Source organism: Balaenoptera borealis (genome assembly GCF_965194805.1).
Source record: "Balaenoptera borealis genome assembly, chromosome: 6".
Taxonomy (NCBI): domain Eukaryota; kingdom Metazoa; phylum Chordata; class Mammalia; order Artiodactyla; family Balaenopteridae; genus Balaenoptera; species Balaenoptera borealis.
Genome location: NC_138863.1, coordinates 39,629,675 through 39,648,961, shown reverse-complemented (window position 1 = coordinate 39,648,961; position 19,287 = coordinate 39,629,675). Strand labels below are relative to the sequence as shown.

Sequence of the window (19,287 nt, the reverse complement as noted above, 5' to 3'; positions counted from 1 at the left end):
ACATTGTCATAGCACTATAAAAAAATAGTGTCAGATTCTATTATCAGAACATAAGGTTTTCTTTTTTTGTTGTTGCCAGATATAAGGATTGGATATTTAATAGACTTTTAATGTTAAAAGATGTTATTAGAATGGCGTGGTGGTTACAGGTTTGTAAGTATAGGGATAAAATCTAAAATCTTTTTCAAGTAGTGTTTCAATTATTTTCATTAGGAGTTAGTGGTAGATGATTTTGTAATTTTATAGTTTACATTTACCCATTATATTGTATATTTTACTGCTGGAAGAGAAGGTATCAGGTAATTGTTCTTGCGTTAACATTTCTAACAACGGTGTTTACCCTTAATGTGTACACTGTTTTGGGGGACCATCCATCCCATTCAGAAAAGAGGTTTTTGGGGATTAGAAAAGTGAATCAGAATGTTGTCGGAAATATCTTTATCTTATTAATATAAGATTATATGCTTTCATAAGACCCAGAAGTATTGTTATTAGAATTACTGTGAAGTACTGTGTGAGTTATTTTTAATGCTCTAGTAAGTATCAAAGACTTGTCAGTCAGTGATCACTTGAGTTTTTGCATTTGTTTTCATTCATATAGAAGCAGAAAATTAAATCGCCTTCAGTTGTAGTAACAAGGTCACAAATACATATATCCCACTGCCCTGTTGCTTTAATGCCTGTAAATAAAAAATCATTTCAGATGTGCCTTCGTGCCTCTAAACTTTTTTCTGAATTCACTTTATATATTCTGTGAATGTTTGAGTTGTACAATCGTGGTTTCCCCTATAGTTGTCTGTTGAATTGGTTAAGTTTTTAAAAATGTATAGATTAAGTCAGGGGTCAGCAAGCTATGGCAATGGGCCAAATCAGTCTGCTTTTCTAAATTAAGTGTTGATGGAACACAGCTTCCTTGTACATTTATATATATCGTATATTGCTGCTTTGTACCATAATGGCAGAATTGAGTAGGTGCCACAGAGACTACTGCCTGCAAAACCTAAAATATTAAATATCTGACCCTTTTAAGTCAGCCAACTCCTGGATCCAGTTCTTAATATTCTGTCCTTATTTGATGTGTTGCTGCTTTTAAAATACTTACATTTTCCTACTACCTATATGAGTAAGATACTTTAGTAGAAAAGCATTCAAATCTAAATGAATGGGTAATAATGTGAGTTCTCAGGTATTCTTCACCTAAATAGAGTAGAAGCTTTCGTCCCTCCCTCTTTCCATTTTCCTCTATAGGAGGAATAGCACCTTTATTTATGATGCTTGGAGTTGTAATGTGGCCTTCAACCTTGAATTACTACCTAACTCTATCACTGTTTCTACTATTTCTTATGTAGTGTCTCTCACAGTTTACCTTCTCTAATTTAAAAGGTGACTGTGTCTTCCTTGTACCTACTTCAGAGCAGAAAATGTTTCATTTTTTTTTTTTAACATCTTTATTGGAGTATAATTGCTTTACAATGGTGTGTTAGTTTCTGCTTTATAACAAAGTGAATCAGTTATACATACATACATATGTTCCCATATCTCTTCCCTCTTGCATCTCCCTCCCTCCCACGCTCCCTATCCCACCCCTCTAGGTGGTCACAAAGCACCGAGCTGATCTCCCTGTGCTATGCGGTTGGTTCCCACTAGCTATTTTACGTTTAGTAGTGTATATATGTCCATGCCACTCTCTCACTTTGTCACAGCTTACCCTTCCCCCTCCCCATATCCTCAAGTCCATTCTCTAGTAGATCTGTGTCTTTATTCCCATCTTGCCACTAGGTTCTTCATGACCTTTTTTTTTTTTCCCTTAGATTCCATATATATGTGTTAGCATACTGTATTTGTTTTTCTCTTTCTGACTTACTTCACTCTGTATGACAGACTCTAACTCCATCCACCTCACTACAAATAACTCCATTTCGTTTCTTTTTATGGCTGAGTACTATTCCATTGTACATATGTGCCACATCTTCTTTATCCATTCATCCGATGATGGACACTTAGGTTGCTTCCATGTCCTGGCTATGTTTCATATTTTTTATGCCTTCTCCTTGCCCCTTCCTCCTGTCCCCTTTCCTCCTTTTTCCTCTCCTCCCACTCCCCTCATAAAGCAATTCATGATTGCATGTTTACAGGCCTGTGAACAAGTGTTTTGGTATAATTCTTCTTAGTGCACCTTTGCTGAAGATGAATCATTACTTTATTCTGTTTACATGTGAAGAAGTATACTTTGTGCTATGTTGTAGAAGAACATAGCCTCTTGATGAAGGGGGCTATGGAAAGATTGATTTATGTACCTTATCAAGATATATAGAATAAAATATTATTTATTATTACATTGTAAATCAATGAGATCAGTAAAACTAATATTAGAAAAATATTTTATGTAATTATGTAATATTTAATTATTACATTATTGTATATACTTACAGAGAACAATTAGATATTATGTATTGTATATAATATATATCATAAAGCAACACGATCATGTTTTCTATTCCCATGGACCTTTTTTAATGTAGAATTTCAGCTGACTTCATAACTTGTTAATGATTAGAACATATATTTTAATATTTTTGTTTTAAATTGGCATACTCTAGTTTTTAAAATAAAGTGAATAATTTGATATATATAACCAGTGTAAATAAAAAGTTTATTTTCAAGAAAATAATCATCAATTTTAAAACACTGAAGAAGGAAACCAAGTAGCTACAAATCAAATCACTGAAAATTTTAAGAAAGTGTTGTTTAAGTTCACTGTAAATACACTATTATATAATACATAATGTAATTTATGATTTATAAAAAAATGTTAAAGCTTTTCCCCTGAAGATTTCTGCCTAAACACAAGTACTTCAAAGTTTTACTGAGGCTAAAACGTAAACTTCCTTAGTTAACAGATAACAAGACTATTGTTTGTTAGTTCAGTGGATGTTTTATTTTCCCTAAAAAAGAAATGGATGTTAGGGGTCATGTTAATTTTAATTATTGCTTTTTTTTCAAAGAAGAAAATATATATTAAATATAGGGAGAAAAAACTTCTTAAATTTAGAAGTCATAAAGAAATTGCAAAAGATGTTCATGGGTTTCAGTGCATGTACGTGAAAACGTCTGTACGTGAAAGGGAAAACATTGTAATCAAAGTAAAAAGGCATTAGACAGCATTGCAGATGTTTTCTGCGGAAAATATGACCAAGCCATGTTATGTAAAAGCTCATGTATGTTTATAAAAATATTGACACACCAGGAATAATTTGAAAATATAAATAAGAATAAGGTAATTTTACCTGTTCCAAAATTAATAATACCAACTACTAATGAGAATACTATGATCGTACTGCTGGTGGCAGTATAACCAAACTTAATTTCTCTAGAAAACAATTTGGAAGTATGTAACAAGACCTGAAAAGTATTCAAACTTTTGTGGTCTTTCCCCACATCTTGGACTTATCCAAGCCAGTAACTAAAAATAATAGCACAAATTGAAATTAAAATGATTACATATTGTGATTAAAACCCTGTAAACAAATGCTTGTGAAAATCTTGAAACTGTAATTCATTTTCTTCCACATGTGACATTATGTGATTTTGTTCAACAGAAACTTTTTTTAAGATTTATAATTGCTGACTTTTATTTTTAGTTTTTTCAAAGTTATGCATGAATACAGTTTAAAGAATTAAATAGTTCTGTGAAGTTTTTAGGGAAAAGAAAAATCAGTCTCCTGCCTGGCTTCTTTTACATTCTGCCTAGAGAGATAAGGAACTCCTTTAGTTTCTTTAATTATTTTGCTTTTCACTGCCATGTCTCCAACATGTTCATAACTTGCTGATTTTCAGTTTTAGTCATTGTCTGCTTTGGATTTAGCACTCTTTCCGTCTCTCCATGTACTCATTTCCTATACCTCAGTTTTTCAGAACAATTGTATTGAATAATTTTGGTTTAGAACAGTATTTAGTGTTATATTTTTATGACTGTGAATGTTATTTACAATTGAGTCATTGTAATAAGCTGTTACTTTTCCTGCACAACTTTTTTTTCCCCCCTCTGGCATTAATAATTTTTTTTTCTTTTTCAATGTATCTGTATATTACAAAATCTACTGCAGTCTGTGTATCTGAGTGTGATTCTATTAAGAAAGAGAATGTGCCTTAAGAAGACTATGTTTATATGATTTATGTCGTTTTCTTTATGTTGGACAAAGTTGAACTTGATAATAAAGATGGATTGATACTTGATAATGAATTGGTTGTTTGCTAGTAAAAATTACGTAGCTTTGACACTTGAACTATACTTTTGTAAGATTCTGCTAAATGGCAGAACTGAATCATTTAACTTTGTTCAAATAACTGTACGGACAGCTAAAATTGAACAGATAGGAAGCTTCCCTGGTGGGAAGAAGTAGTCTGTGTTGTCAGCAGCATCAAAAAACTGTTACTGTTACGAAAATATTGCCCTGGGGACTTACCTGGTGGTCCAGTGGTTAAGACTCCAAGCTTCCAATGCAAGGGGCGCGGGTTCCACCCATGGTCAGGGAGCTAAGATCCCACATGCCGCGCTGTGTGCCCAAAAAAAAAAAAAAAAAAAAAAAAAAAAAAAAAAAAAAAAAAATTGCCCTGGACATTCTGTGATTTTTTTTTTTTTTTTTCCTAACCTAATGGAAAGGAGAGATCAAGCTGGCAGTGCTTATGAATGGCAAGCGGGTACAAAATCAGGGTCGTGTAACAGTGACAAGATGCTGAAAAAGGAAAACAAAGGAAGAGTGAAGATGAATGGAGTAATAAAGATTTAAGGCAGTGGCAGTAACTATTCTTAGAATGAAGGCAACTGAGGGGTGATGAGTAGAAAGAGAATACAGCTCTGCAAGTTGAAGGGAGAAGGCATGTGGGTCTAATTCAGGTCCTAAGGTTAGTGCTCTGTCTTTAAGTCCTCTTTGTGATTACATGTTGTGTAGGTTTACATGCATTTGTAGTGGAAAGAGGTTGAAGCTTATTTATTGAAAGGGTAACTAAAATTGTAAACATTTTAGTAGCTTCAAAAGACCTCACAATATTTTGTGACTGATAAAAGTATCCCACCTCATGCATTTACTAATCTCAGATGTTGTTTGTATTCACAAGCAGCAAAACAGACACAGGAATATCATACGTGGCTTTCTACATTATGGTTCCAGACTCCTTGTAATGAAAGCTTGAAAAGCAGAGACTTCAGATGATTTTTTTTTGAATTTTATTTATTTTTTTATACAGCAGGTTCTTATTATCCATTTTATACATATTAGTGTACATATGTCAATCCAAATGTCCCAATTCATCCCACCACTACCACCACCCCCCTGCTGCTTTCCCCCCTTGGTGTCCATACGTTTGTTCTCTACATCTGTGTCTCTATTTCTGCCCTGCAAACCGGTTCGTCTGTACCATTTTTCTAGGTTCCACATATATGTGTTAATACACGATATTTGTTTTTCTGACTTATTTCACTCTGTATGACAGTCTCTAGATCCATCCACATCTCTCCAAATGACCCAATTTTGTTCCTTTTTATGGCTGAGTAATATTCCATTGTATATATGTACCACATCTTCTTTATCCATTCATCTGTCAATGGGCATTTAGGTTGCTTCCGTGACCTGGCTGTTGTAAATAGTGCTGCAGTGAACATTGGGGTGCATGTTTCTTTTTGAATTATGGTTTTCTCTGGGTATATGCCCAGTAGTGGGATAGCTGGGTCATATGGTAATTCTATTTTTAGTTTTTTAAGGAACCTCCATACTGTTCTTCATAGTGGCTGTATCAATTTACATTCCCACCAACAGTGCAAGAGGGTTCCCTTTTCTCCACACCCTCTCCAGCATTTGTTGTTTGTAGATTTTCTGATGATGCCCATTCTAACTGGTGTGAGGTGATACCTCATTGTAGTTTTGATTTGCATTTCTCTAATAATTAGTGATGTTGAGCATCTTTTCATGTGCTTCTTGGCCATCTGTATGTCTTCTTTGGAGAAATGTCTATTTAGGTCTTCTGCCCATTTTTGGTTTGTGTTGTTTGTTTTTTTTAATATTGAGCTGCATGAGCTGTTTATATATTTTGGAGATTAATCCTTTGTTGTTCATTTGCAAATATTTTCTTCCATTCTGAGGGTTGTCTTTTTGTCTTGTTTGTAGTTTCCTTTGCTTGGCAAAAGCTTTTAAGTTTCATTCACAGTTTCAATTTCAGTGCTTGTGACTGGTCTGTTTATATTTTCTGTTTCTTCATGGTTCAGTCTCGGGAGGTTGTGCTTTTTTAAGAATTTGTCCATTTCTTCCAGGTTGTCCATTTTATTGGGATATAGTTGCTTGTAGTAATCTCTAATGATCCTTTGTTTTTCTGCAGTGTCAGTTGTTACTTCTCCTTTTTCATTTCTAATTCTATTGATTTCAGTCTTTTTTCCTTAATGAGTCTGGCTAGTGGTTTATCAATTTTGTTTATCCTCTTAAAGAAGCAGCTTTCAGTTTTATTGATCTTAGCTATTGTTTCCTTCATTTCTTTTTCATTTATTTCTGATCTGATCTTTATGATTTCTTTCCTTCTGCTAACTTTGGGGTTTTTTTGTTTTTCTTTCTCTAATTGCTTTAGGTGTAAGGTTAGGTTGTTTATTTGAGATGTTTCTTGTTTCTTGAGGTAGGATTCTAGTGCTATAAACTTCCCTCTTAGAACTGCTTTTGCTGCATCCCATAGGTTTTGGGTCGTCGTGTTTTCATTGTCATTTGTTTCTAGGTATTTTTTGATTTCCTCTATGATTTCTTCAGTGATCTCTTTGTTATTGTTTAGTAGCCTCTATGTGTCTGTACTTTTTACAGGTCTTTTCCTGTAATTCATATCTATTCTCATAGCGTTGTGGTCAGAAAAGATACTTGATACGATTTCAATTTTCTTAAATTTACCGAGGCTTGATATGTGACCCAAGATATGATCTATACTGGAGAATGTTCCATGAGCACTTGAGAAGAAAGTGTATTCTGTTGTTTTTGGATGGAATGTCCTATAGATCAATTAAGTCCATCTTGTTTAATGTATCATTTAAAGCTTGTGTTTCCTTATTTATGTTCATTTTGGACGATCTGTCCATTGGTGAAAGTGGGGTGTTCAAGTCCCCTACTATGATTGTGTTACTGTCGATTTCCCCTTTTATGGCTATTAACAGTTGCTTTAAGTGTTGAGGTGCTCCTACGTTGGGTGCATAAATATTTACAGTTATTATATCTTATTATTGGATTGATCCCTTGATCATTATGTAGTGTCCTTTGTCTCTTGGAATAGTCTTTATTTTAAAGTCTATTTTGTCTGATATGAGAATTGCTACTCCAGCTTTCTTTTGATTTCCATTTGCATGGAATATCTTTTTCCATCCCCTCACTTTCAGTCTGTATGTGTCCCTAGGTCTGAAGTGGGTCTCTTGTAGACAGCATATATACGGGTCTTGTTTTTGTATCCATTCAGCCAGTCTATGTCTTCTGGTTGGAGCATTTAATCCATTTACATTTAAGGTAGTTATTGATATGTGTGTTCCTATTACCATTTTCTTAATTGTTTTGGGTTTGTTATTGTAGGTCTTTTCCTTGTCTTGTGTTTCCTGCCTAGAGAAATTCCTTAAGGATTTGTTGTAAAGCTGGTTTGGTGGTGTTGAATTTCTCTTAGCATTTGCTTGTCTGTAAAGGTTTTAATTTCTCCATCGAATCTGAATGAGATCCTTGCTGGGTAGAGTAATGGTTGTAGGTTTTTCTCTTTCATCACTTTAAATATGTCCTGCCACTCCTTTCTGGCTTGCAGAGTTTCTGCTGAGAGATCAGCTGTTAACCTTATTGAGATTCCCTTGTATGTTATTTGTTGCTTTTCCCTTGCTGCTTTTAATATTTTTTCTTTGTATTTAATTTTTGATAGTTTGATTAATACTTGTCTTGGTGTGTTTCTCCTTGGATTTATCCTGTATGGGAGTCTCTGCACTTTCTGGCCTTGATTGACTATTTCCTTTCTCATTTTAGGGAAGTTTTCAACTATAATCTCTTCAAATATTTTCTCAGTCCCTTTCTTTTTCTCTTCTTCTTCTGGGACCCCTATAATTCGAATGTTGGTGCGTTTAATGTTGTCCCAGACGTCTCTGAGACTGTCCTCAATTCTTTTCATTCTTTTTTCTTTATTCTGCTCTGCAGTAGTTATTTCCACTATTTTATCTTTCAGGTCATTAATCCATTCTTCTGCCTCAGTTATTCTGCTATTGATTCCTTCTAGAGAATTTTTCATTTCATTTATTGTGTTGTTTATCATTTTTGCTCTTTAGTTCTTCTAGGTTCTTGTTAAACGTTTCTTTTATTTTCTCCATTCTGTTTCTAAGATTTTTGATCATCTTTACTATCATGACTCTGAATTCTTTTTCAGGTAGACTCCCTATTTTCTCTTCGTTTGTTTTGCCTGGTGGATTTTTGCCTTGCTCCTTCATCTGCTGTGTATTTCTCTGTCTTCTCATTTTGCTTAACTTACTGTGTTTGGGGTCTCCTTTTTGCAGGCTGCAGGTTCATAGTTCCCATTGTTTTTGGTGTTGGCCCCCAGTGGGTAAGGTTGGTTTAGTGGGTCGTGTAGGCTTCCTGGTGGAGGGGACTGATGCCTGTGTTCTGGTGGATGAGGCTGGATCTTGTCTTTCTGGTGGGCAGAACTGCGTCTGGTGGTGTGTTTTGGGGTGTCTGTGAACTTATTATGATAAGACACCCTGTCTGCTAATGGGTGGGGTTGTGTTCTTGTCTTGCTAGTTGTTTGGCATAGGATGTCCAGCACTGTAGCTTGCTGGTCGTTGAGTGGAGCTGGGTCTTAGCGTTGAGATGGAGATCTCTGGGAGAGCTTGTGCCATTTGATATTATGTGGGGTTGGGAGGTTTCTGGTGGACCAGTGTCCTGAAGTCGGCTCTCCCATCTCAGAGGCTCAGGCCTGACACCCAGCAAGAGCACCAAGACCCTGTCAGCCACCTGGCTCAGAAGAAAAGGGAGAAAATAAATAAATAAATAAATAAAATAACAAAGTTATTAAAATAAAAAAGTTTTTAAATATATTTAAAAATAAAAAAATTAAAGAGTAAAAAAAAAAAAAACAGGAAGGAAAGAGAGAGCAACCAAACCAAGAAACAAATTCACTAATGATAACAAACGCTAAAAAGTATACTAAAAAAAAAAAAAATCAGACAGACAGAACCCTAGGACAAATGGTAAAAGCAAATCTATACAGACAAAATTACCCAAAGAAGCATACACATATACACAACAGGAGAAAAAGGAAAAAATATATATATATAAAAAGAAAAAAAAGGGAAGAGAGCATCCAAATCAATAAAGAAATCTACCAATGATAATAAGCTCTAAATACTAACCTAAGATAAACATAACACCAGAAACAAATTAGATGCAGAAAGCAAACCCCAAGTCTACAGTTGCTCCCAAAGTCCACCGCCTCAATTTTGGGATGATTCGTTGTCTCTTAAGGTATTCCACAGTTGCAGGGTCCATCAGTTTGATTGTGGAGATCCAATCCTCTGCTCCTGAGGCTGCTGGGAGAGATTTCCCTTTCTCTTCTTTGTTCACACACCTCCTGGGCTTCAGCTTTGGATTTGGCCTCGCCTTTGCGTGTAGGTCGCCTGAGGGCGTCTCTTCCAGGCCCAGACAGGATGGGGTTAAAGGAGCAGCTGATTAGGGGGCTCTGGCTCACTCAGGCCAGGGGGAGGGAGGGGTACTGAATCTGGGGCGAGCCTATGGCGGCAGAGTCCGGCGTGACGTTGTAACAGCCTGAGGCCTGACGTGTGTTCTCCTGGGGAAGTTGTCCCTGGATCATGGGACCCTGGGAGTGGCGGGCTGCACAGGCTCCCGGGAGGGGAGGTGTGGATAGTGACCTGTGCTTGCACACAGGCTTCTTGGTGGCTGCAGTAGCAGCCTTAGCGTCTCATGCCTATCTCTGGTGTCCGTGCTGATAGCCACGGCTCGAGCCCGTCTCTGGAGTTCGTTTAGGCTGTGCTCTGAATCCCCTCTCCTCGTGCACCCTGAAACAATGTTCTCTTGCCTCTTAGGCAGTTCCAGACATTTTCCTGGACTCCCTCCCAGCTACCTGTGGCGCACTAGTTCCCTTCAGTCTGTGTTCACGCAGCCAACCTCAGTCCTCTCTCTGAGATCTGACCTCTGAAGCCTGAGCCTCAGCTCCCAGCCACCACCTGCTCCGGCGGGTGAGCAGACAAGCCTCTCAGGCTGGTGAGTGCTGGTCAGCACCAATCCTCTGTGTGGGAATCTGTCCGCTTTGCCCTCTACACCCCTATTGCTGCACTCTCCTCCGTGACTCCAAAGCTTCCCCCCGACCCACCCACCGTCTCCGCCAGTGTGTGGAAGCCTTTCCTCCTCCACAGCTCCCTCCCAGAGGTGCAGGTCCTGTCCCTATTCTTTCATCTCTGTTTTTTCTTTTTTCTTTTGCACTACCCAGGTATGTGGGGAGTTTCTTGCCTTTTGGGAAGTCTGAGGTCTTCTGCCAGGTTCCATAGGTGTTCTGTAGGAGCTGTTCCACATGTAGATGTATTTTTGATGTATTTGTGGGGAGGAAGGTGATCACATCTTACTCCTCTGCCATCTTGAAGCTATCCCCCTAATTTCTTTCTTTTACATGTAGCTGTCCAGTTTTCCCAGCACCACTTATTGAAGAGGCTGTCTTTTCTCCATTGTATGTTTTTGCCTTCTTTGTCGTAAATTAGGTGCCCATATGTGTGTGGGTGTATCTCTGGGCATTCTATCCTGTACCATTGATCTATATTTCTGTTTTTGTGCCAGTACCATACTGTCTTGATTACTGTAGCTTTATGGTATAGTTTGAAGTTGGGTAGCCTGATTCCTCCATTTTTCTTTCTTAAGATTGCTTTGGCTATTCGGGGTCTATTGTGTTTCTGTTTGTTCTAATTCTGTGAAGAATACCATTGGTAGTTTGATAGGGATTGCATTGAATCTGTAGATTGCTTTGGGTAGTATAGTCATTTTCATAATATTGATTTTTCCAATCCAAGAACATGGTATATTTCTCCATCTGTTTTTGTCAGCTTTGATTTCTTTCATGAGTGTTTTATAGTTTTCTGAGTACAGGTCTTTCACCTCCTTAGGCAGGTTTATTCCTAGGTATCTTATTCTTTTTGTTGCAGTGGTAAATGGGAATGTTTCCTTAATTTCTCTTTCTGATTTTTCATTGTTAGTGTATAGGAATGCCAGATTTCTTTGCATTAATTTTGGATCCTGCAACCTTACCAAATGCATTGATTAGTTCTAGTAGTTTTCTGGTGGCATCTTTAGGATTTTCTCTGTATAGTATCATGTCATTGGCAAACAGTGACAGTTTTACCTTTTCTTTTCCAATTTGTATTACTTTTATTTCTTTTTTTTCTCTGATTGCTGTGGCTAGGACTTCCAAAAGTATGTTGAATAAGAGTGGCGAGAGTAGACATCCTTGTCTTGTTCCTGATATTAGTGGAAATGCTTTCAGCTTTACACCATTGAGTATGATGCTTGCTGTGGGTTTGTCATATATGGCCTTTATTATGTTAAGGTAGGTTCCCTCTATGCCCACTTTTTGGAGAGTTTTTATCATAAGTGGGTGTTGAATTTTGTCGAAAGCTTTTTCTGCATCTATTGAGATGATCACATGGTTTTTCTCCTTCAGTTTGTTAATATGGATTATCACATTGATTGATTTGGGTATATTGAAGAATCCTTGCATTCCTGGTATAAACGCCACTTGATCAGGGTGTATGATCCTTTAATGTGCTGTTGGATTCTATTTGCTAGTATTTTGTTCAGGATTTTTGCATCTATGTTCATCAGTGATAGTAGTCTATAATATTCTTTTTTTGTGATATCTTTTTCTGGTTTTGGTATCAGGGTGATGGTGGCTTCATAGAATGAGTTTGGGAGTGTTTCTCCCTCTGCAATTTTTTGGAAGCGTTTGAGAAGGATAGGTGTTAGCTCTTCTCTAAATGTTTGATAGAATTTGCCTGTGAAGCCATCTGGTCCTGGAGTTTTGTTTGCTGGAAGATTTTTAATTACGGTTTCAATTTCATTACTTGTGATAGGTCTGTTGATATTTTCTAATTCATCCTGGTTCAGTCTTGGAAAATTGTACCTTTCCAAGAATTTGTCCATTTCTTCGTGGTTGTCCATTTCACTGGCATATAGTTGTTTGTAGTAGTATCTTATAATCCTTTGTATTTCTACAGTGTCAGTTGTGATTTCTCCTTTTTCATTTCTAATCTTGTTGATTTGCGTCCTCTCCCTTTTTTTCTTGATGAGTCTGGCTAAGGGTTTATCAATTTTATCTTCTCAAAGAACCAGCTCTTAGTTTTATTGATCTTTGCTATTGTTTTCTTCATTTCTATTTCATTTATTTCTGCTCTGATCTTTATGATTTCCTTCCTTCTACTCACTTTGAGTTTTCTTTGTTCTTCTTTCTCTAGCTGTTTTAAGTGTAGTGTTAGATTGTTTATTTGAGATTTTTCTTGTTTTTTGAGGTGAGATTGAATTGCTATAAACTTCCCTCTTAGAACTGGTTTTGCTGTGTGCCATAGGTTTTTGGTTGTCGTGTTTTGATTGTCATTTGTTTCTATGTATTTTTTAATTTCTTCTTTGATTTCTTCAGTGATCTCTTGGTTATTTAGTAACGTACTTTTTGGCCTCCATGTAGTTGGGTTTTTTTACAGTTTTTTCCTGTAATTGATTTCCAGTCTCATAGCTTTGTGGTCAGAAAAGATGCTTGTTACGATTTCAATTTTCTTAAATTTTCCAAGGCTTGATTTGTGACCCAAGATGTGATCTATCCTGGAGAATGTTCCATGTGCACTTGGGAAGAAAGTATATTCTGCCACTTTTGGGTGGAATGTTCAATAAATATCAATTAGATCTATCTGGTCTATTATGTCATTTAAAGCTTGTGTTTCCTTATTTATTTTCTGTTTGGATGATCTGTCTATTGATGTAAGTGGGTTGTTAAAGTCCCTTACTGTTATTGTGTTACTGTCAATTTCTCCTTCGTGGTTGTTAGCATTTGCCTTATGTATTGAGGTGCTCCTATGTTGGGTGCATAAACATTTATAATTGTTATATCTTCTTCTTGGATTGATCCTTTTTTTTTTAAATTTTTATTTATTTATTTATTTATTTATTTATTTATTTATTTATTTATTTATGGCTGTGTTGGGTCTTCGTTTCTGTGCGAGGGCTTTCTCTAGTTGTGGCAAGCGGGGGCCACTCTTCATCGCGGTGCACGGGCCTCTCACTATCGCGGCCTCTCTTGTTGTGGAGCACAGGCTCCAGACGCACAGGCTCAGTAATTGTGGCTCACGGGCCCAGCTGCTCTGTGGCATGTGGGATCTTCCCAGACCAGGGCTCGAACCCGTGTCCCCTGCATTGGCAGGCAGATTCTCAACCACTGCGCCACCAGGGAAGCCCGGATTGATCCTTTGATCATTATGTAGTGTCCCTCCTTATCTCTTTTAACAGTCTTTATTTTAAAGTCTATTTTATCTCATATGACTAGTGCTACTACAGCTTTCTTTTGATTTCCATTTTCATGGAATATATTTTTCCATCCCTTCAATTCAGGCTGTATGTGTCCCTAGGTCTGAAGTGGGTCTCTTGTAGACAGCATATATATGGGTCTTGTTTTTGTATCCATTCAGCCAGTCTGTGTCTTTTGGTTGGGGCATTTAATCCATTTACACTCAAGGTTATTATTGATATGTATGTTCCTATTACCGTTTTCTTAATTGTTTTGGGATTGTTTTTGTGGGTCTTTTTCTTCTCTTGTGTTTTCCACCTAGAGAAGTTTCTTCATCATTTGTTGTAAAGCTGGTTTGGTGGTGCTGAATTCTCTCTTAGCTTTTGCTTGTCTGAAAATCTTTTGACTTCTGCATCGAATCTGAATGAGATCCATGCTGGGTGCAGGCCGGAAGGGAGTGGCAGGATATACTTAAAGTGTTGGACTGTTTTTAAGAGGGAAATGAACTTGCTTGTTTCTTAAGCCACTGCCCTTTGAGAGAAGTCTCTTTACAATAGCTGCTTAGTCTATGCTGACAAATGCATACTTCATCCAAATGATTCTTTGGCACACACCTGCTATATAGCTGTTCTAAACTAAAGTTGCAAAGTTTATGTATGATTTACTTTTAAAAATACTTAACACAGATTTAATATTACCTTTATGATGTCACTCATGTATTTTGCATTCCTATCGTGCTCTCTTGAATGTAAATGATTTGGTGACTTAAGATATTAAAATCTTTGCAGTAAACAAATTGAGTAGTATACATTCAAAAAGTAGACACAAATGACAATTTAAAACTCATATAGACCACCCACAGTTTTTGTGTTTCATGGAGTCATTCATTTGATGTTGCCTGAGCAATATATATGTATGTTTTATTTTTACATCTGGTACCTATTCATTTGACAGTGAGATAATGTTCACTGAAGAAACTACAAGACATTTACATATCAAATGAACACAGCAGCATTCATTCAGAGTATCGCCTTTCATTAGCATCTTCAAGTGGAAAACCAAGGCAATTGTAGGGAGTGTAATGTCCTCTTTCTGCTTAATAGCGATTGTCTTAATTATCTGTGCCCATTCATCTTCATTAGTGTATAGGTAAAACTGTATGTTTTAAATGGTGACTTTATCTATGCGACTATAATATAAGAAACTGAAGCATTTGGATTAAATCAAATTCTCAAACTTAATGTAGCTTTGGGATTAAACATATTTTATAGACTAATATTTTCTAAAATTCTTAACCCACATAAACCACGTGTAATAACTAAACCTAATTCAGGTAATCAAAGTATTCGATGTAATTAAGTATCATTTGAAATAAATGGGAGTGTTTATATAATTTATTTGTATAGGTAGTGGCTCTCAAACTTTAGCTAGCATCAGACTCACTAGGAAGATTGAATGACACACTGCTGAGCCCTAACCCCAGAGTTCCTGATTTAGTAGGTCTGGGTGGGGTGCAAGAATTTACATTTCTAACAAGTTCCCAGGTAACCATGATACTGCTTCTGCTGTTCCTCCAACACATGTTGACTAATCACTGATGGTGGTTAGGTATCAAACCTGCAAAAAGCATATACTATACAGATGGCCTCCGATTTATGATATTTTGACTTTACAGTGGTGCAAAAGCAGTATGCATTCAGTAGAAAGCATATGTTTTGAATGTTGATCTTTGTCCCAGCTAGTGGTATGCAGTACAGTACACTCCTGTGATGCTGGGCAGTGGCAGCAAGCTGCAGCTCCCAGTCAGCTACGTGATCACAAAGGTAAACCATTCTGTACCCATACAACCTTCTGTTTTTCACTTTTAGTACAGTATTCAGTAAATCACATGAGATTATTATTATAAAACAGGCTTTGTGTTAGATGATTTTGCCCACCTGTAGGCTAACTAATGTAAGTGCTCTGAGCACATTTAAGGAAGACTAGGCTAAGCTATGATGTTCAGTGGATTATGTATGTTAAATGCATTTTCAACTTACGATATTTTTCAAGTTAGGATGAGTTGAGACATAATCCCACCCTTAAGTCGGGGAAGATCTGTATAACATGCACCTGAATCCCATTATGCTGCTTTTTACAAATATTAAATGTTTTGTCACATTGCTTCAGATTCCCCTCACTTTTTAAGAAATAAAACACTGCAGATGCAGCTAAATATGCATACTCTCTCTACCATCTGACTCCCCTTCATTTCTTCCTGAAAAGATAACCACTCTCTAGAATGTGATCATCCCCATGTTAAGCTCTTGCTACATGTATATATAACCCAAATTAAGGTATTTTGCATGTTTTTAATTGTGTATAAATGATATGACATGTACCTTTTTGGAGTTTACTCTTTATGTTTCTAAGAATTGTGTTTGTTGTGTATTTCATAGTCACACATTTATAACTTTAGCATAATCTTTAATTACATAAGTACGCCATGTTTTTTTTATCCATTCTTCTACTGATGGGCATTTAGGTTTGTGGCAGGCACTAATGGTTATATAATCAACTGCCATTCCTCATTTACCTCCTTTTTGCTTGCTGTTAGTATGTCCTCCATATGCATAGGAAAGGTGGCTTCTTTCCAATCTCGAGAGAATGAATGTTGATTTGTCTAAGCCGATCATGGTAATTTCTTCCTTTACCAGTTTTGTGTATGTAGTACAGCCCTGATGAAAGATATGTTAAGCGAAATCTGAGAGGAACTTTCAGGAAAGATTTTCTCCCTGGATGAAAAGAAAAAGATAAACCTTCCCGCTTTGGATATGGTTGTGCAAGGATGGAGTGGTTGTAGCAACAGCAGTTTCTTGAGATTCTGAGGAGACAGATCTGAGGATGAGAGAGTTTGGGTTTTTGCTTGTGTAATTGTCCTGAAACCACCATTTTCCCCAACTTTTTTAATGTGAAATTTTCCTCTTTGTTTTAACCACTTTTAGTTGAGTATTCTGTTATTTACAAGATAGTTAACATTAAAAAAAAAATTCAACAATACTGCAATAAAGATTCTTGAATTTGTCTCCTGTGCATAGTGTAAGAGTTTCTCTAGGGTAGATAGATAGATAAAAGTAGAATTTGGGGTCTGTGGCATGTATTCATATTCAGCTTCAGTAAATGTCGGATTGCTTCCCAAAATGGCTGCACCAATTTATACTCCCACCAGCAGTGTAAGGTATTTTCTATTTCTTTACAGTAGATTTTTGCTTAACACCTGGTATTTTCGGATATTAATTTTTGCCTCTTCATGTCTTGGTGTGTTATCCAGATTATTAGTGATCATGTCGCTGCTTAACCATCTGTCCTGTTGATTACCTTTGTATAGTTGTCTATGCAATATTGGAGTTTTTTGTATTTATATATATATATATGTTTTATATGCATTGTTTATATATACACTTGCAAATATCTTTTAGTGTATAGCTTGTCATAAACTTTGTTTATTGTGTTCTTTATTGTAGAGTAATACTTAAAGAATTTAGTTTAATTAAATTAATCAAAATTTCCTTTTAAGGTTTGTCCTTTTTGCATCTTACCTAAATTTAGTTTAATTAAATTATGTAAAATTTCCTTTTAAAGTTTGTGCTTTTTGCATCTTTCCCTAGCCTAAAGTCATGATAGTCTCCTATATTTTATTCTAAAAGTTGTTAAGAATTTTTTTGTTTGTCACATTGGGTTTTTAATCCTCTTGGAATTGACATTTGTGTATGGTGTGAGGGAGAACTATTTTTTCACAATCAATATTATTGATTCTTTTTCTGAATTCTGTTCTGTTTCTTTGGTCTATCTGTATGGCCCTGTGCCAGTTCTGTTATTTTAGTTATATAACTTTATAAAAAGAAATCTTTATCACCTTGCTAATTTTCTGAACTGTGTTGGTTGTCCTTGGGTTTTTGCTCATCCATATAAATTTTTAGATTAGCTTATTCAGTCTCACCAAAAGCAGACAGCTTCCAGGATTTTGATTGACACTGAATTAGATTTGCATATACACTTGGGAAGACTTTATATACCTTACGCCGTTTATTCCATCCATGTAGGTGGTGTCTCTCCAGTTTTTGCAAATAATGTCATATACATTTCTCCTTTTAATGGTCTTGTTCTATTTATTTCTAGGAGCCTAATAATTTTTGTTTATAATTACATTTTCTAATTGGTTTTCACTGGAGAGAATTTGATTTTTAAAAACTTTTAATTGAAGTACAGTATGTGTACAGAAAAGTACACAGAGTATGATAAGTACAATGAATTATCACAAAGTAAACATATTTGTGTAACCATTACTCAAGTAAAGAAAGAGAACATTACTACAATTTCCAGTCCCAGTTATTACCCTCTACCTTCCCTTCAAAAAATAATCATTGTCATGGTTTAGTTTTGCCCATTTTAAATTTTATATAAATAGAATTTTGCCCTATAGTTTATTTAGCATTTATCTTTGGCTCAGTCTCAATTTGTGAGATTCATCTGTGTTAATGTGTGAATCTGTGATTTTATTTTCATTCCTGTGCAGTATTCCATTGTAAAATTATTGTTTTATTTATCCATTCTACTGTTGATGGACATTTGGCATTTTTCCTGTTTTGAACTATGATGAATAACAGTTATGTGAACTTTCATGTTCATTCATGTCTTTTTGTGTCTCTGTACATGTATTTCTGCATATATCCAGGACTAGAATTGCTATGTGAGTAGATATGCTTATGTTCAACTTCTGGCAGATCCTGCCAAACAGTTTTCCATAGATACCAATCTACAGTCCCACCAGAAGTGTATGCAGGTTCCAGTTGATCCATATTCTTGCCTACATCTTTTATACTTTACTCATTCTGGTGGGTATATAGTGGTATCTACTTGTGATTTTAATTTATAATTCTCTGATGACTATTGAGGTTGAGAATCTTTTCGTATGCTTCTTAGTAATTTGACTATCCTCTTATGAAGTGCCTGTTCAAATTTCCTACCCATTTTTCCATTGAGTTGTCTCATAATTTTCATATTGATTTGTAGAAATTCCTTATATATTCTTGACTAGTAACATTGCCGTAATTTTCTCCCAATCTGTTGTTGCCTTTTTAGTCTCTTAATGATATCTCTTGATGCATAGAAATTTCTTTATTTTAATGTAGTATACTTTATCAGTCTTTCCTTTATAATGCACATTATGTCCTATCTTGAAGGTCTTGAAGCTAGTCTCCCAAATAAATATTCTAGATCTATACTTTCCAGTATAGTAGCCAGTAGCCACATGTGGCTGTTGAAATGTGGCTAGTCTGAATTAAGATGTCTGTAAGTATAAAATATGTACCAGATTTCAAAGACATAGTATAAAAAAGAATGTAAAAATTTCATTAATAATTTTTATACTGATTACATGTTGAAATGATAATATTTTGGATATAGTGGCTTATATAAAATATAGGATGACAATGACTTTGACCTGTTTATTCTAGAAAACTTTAAAATTGCATGAATGACTCACATCATAGTTCCATATTCTAGAAGCATGCTGTCCAGTAGAACTTTCTGTGATGATTGACATGTTTTTTGTCTACACTGTTCAGTATGGTAGCCATGAGCTACATGTGACTATTGAGCATTTAAAATGTAATTAGGTGACTGAGAAACAGTTGTTGTTTTGGGGGCTTTTCTTTTGGGCCTTGCCACGCAGCTTGTGGGTTCTTAGTTCCCCAAACAGGGATTGAACCT

At 35.9% G+C, this 19,287-nt stretch overlaps 1 protein-coding gene across 8 annotated transcripts in view; it reads left to right on the top strand.

The window, feature by feature from the left end:
• SLC39A10 (solute carrier family 39 member 10) overlaps positions 1-19,287 on the top strand; it is a 98,525-nt gene that overhangs the window by 36,651 nt on the left and 42,587 nt on the right. Inside the window, exon 2 of one of the 8 annotated variants that reach the window (XM_082397340.1) lies at positions 10,085-10,262. The exons of 6 other annotated variants lie outside the window; for them this stretch is intronic. The gene's annotated coding sequence lies outside the window, so the exon portion shown is untranslated. Of the gene's footprint in view, positions 1-4,663; positions 4,906-10,084; positions 10,263-19,287 lie in introns of all 8 variants that reach the window. One more of the 8 variants, XM_082397339.1, reaches the window with a different exon arrangement.